We start from the raw sequence: 2,045 nt of genomic DNA on the forward strand, positions 1-2,045 counted from the left end.
CTTTCACCGTCTCCTTCTCCATTGCCATCCTTAAATGTTCTTAATACGTGCATACGTCTATGCTTACACACACACATACATTTTGTTTTCATGACGGCCTGTGTGTGATTCTGTATACATGATGCACATGTTAACATATCAATAAATCTTCTCTTAATCCTTTTACGCGCTTGTATCTCTTTTTACATCTGGCAAGTAAATGGTTCTTTCAATTTTCTCTTTATTGTAAGGGCTGTGTGACGTGGTACTAAAGAGCCATTCTTGCACCACACATCGCATGATCCTTACAGTTCGATTTTTACTTTTAATTTTTGTATTTTTACTATTTTACAATATTACAATATCTTAGCAACAGAACTAATATGCTGAAACCAAGGTGCCACGTAAAACAGCATGAGTACTGGTGCCACATAAAAAGGCAGCCTATACATTCTGTCAAGTGGTGGATGTTAGGATATGGACCCAGCTATAGAAACCATGCCAAAGCAGACACTGGAGCATGGTGCAGCTCCTGGCCTTCTCAGCTCTTGTCAAACTGTCCAACCCATGCCAGTGTGTGTGTGTGTGTGTATGAGACAGGGCTAAAACATATAAAAGAATAGAGATAGATAAGGATATCAATAACACTTTTTTTTTGTCCAAACACCAGCCACTGGTACATTGCTCAACTGACGTATTATTTTTTTGTAAAACAACCATAGCTTTCCTTATTTTGTTTGCTCCATCTTGTCTACACCATCATGTTTTAAATACAGTCTTTGTCCTGAGGTATACATTCCTTAGGAATTCTAACTTCCACTTACACACATCTTCTCATACCTTCTTAGTAAATGTTGACATGTGACAATTCAAAACCAAACATTAACTCTGCTAATATCCCCTAATACTCTTGTTTCTCAGAAGAGCCCCATGATGCCATTAGCCCTGCCCTTCAACCTCGAATTAGCAAAGAAAAGATCATTTATTGACTATGTGATTAGCCACCATCCGTATAGACTCACCAACTGACTTAATATAAAATTCTGTTTGAACAAATTAGACACACAGTAATCAATAAGGATATTTTGTTGTTGTTGTTTGTTTATTATACAATTAGCAAATTAACGACTAAAACTCATTCAAGAGAAACTTTTAATTGTATCAATATGTTGTAACAAATGCAGTGAGTTGCATGGCAACTGGTGACAACAAATAATAATAATAATAAACTATCAAAAAACAGAAAACTGTTTGATAATGGAAACTACTTCACTGTTTGTGTTGAGTTAAATGAGGAAAAACAGAACGGAAACAATTTCATATAAGATTACACTGGTAATTCCATCATAGCTTTATTATATATTGGCCTACCCCACCATAATATATATTTGTATAATAAGCATTTGTGAGAAGCAACAAACATTGCTTTCAGTCTTTTTCCTCTTGTACTTTTCAAATGAATTTATAAACAATGCATTGTTATAAAAGGGAAATTCTTAGAGAAAAGTAGATGGGCCTCCAGCCTCCACTTGTTGCTGCAACAATTTACCTTAGTCTGTAGTTAGATGTGTGTGTGTGTGTGTGTGTGCGTGTGTGTGTGTTTGTGTGTGCGTGTTTAATGGCCCCGATAAAGACATTCGAGTCACACAATCTCATTTAAGATTCAGTTGAATTAATGATCCCATGTATGAATGTATGAATGTGTGTATATATGTATGTATGTATGTATGTACGCATGTATATGTATGTGTGTATGTATGTGTGTATGCATGTATATGTATGTGTGTATCTTAATTTATAAAATTCAAATTTTACACATGCCTTGGGGTTCATGCAATGTCATGGGCCAAAAAAAAAAATTTCAGCTTCTTGCATATATATATATACATATATATACATGCGTATGTATATATACTTATTTATATATATATATAGATAGATAAGAAAGTTGAAAAGCTACACGCGAAACTGGTCTTTCTTTTAAATTATGTCATTATAAGAGAAAAAAATTTTTTTTTTTAATTTTCTAATATTCTTCAGACATATTGACGCAAATATATATATTT

The sequence above is a fragment of the Octopus sinensis genome, linkage group LG3, assembly GCF_006345805.1.
Source record: "Octopus sinensis linkage group LG3, ASM634580v1, whole genome shotgun sequence".
Taxonomy (NCBI): Eukaryota; Metazoa; Mollusca; class Cephalopoda; order Octopoda; family Octopodidae; genus Octopus; species Octopus sinensis.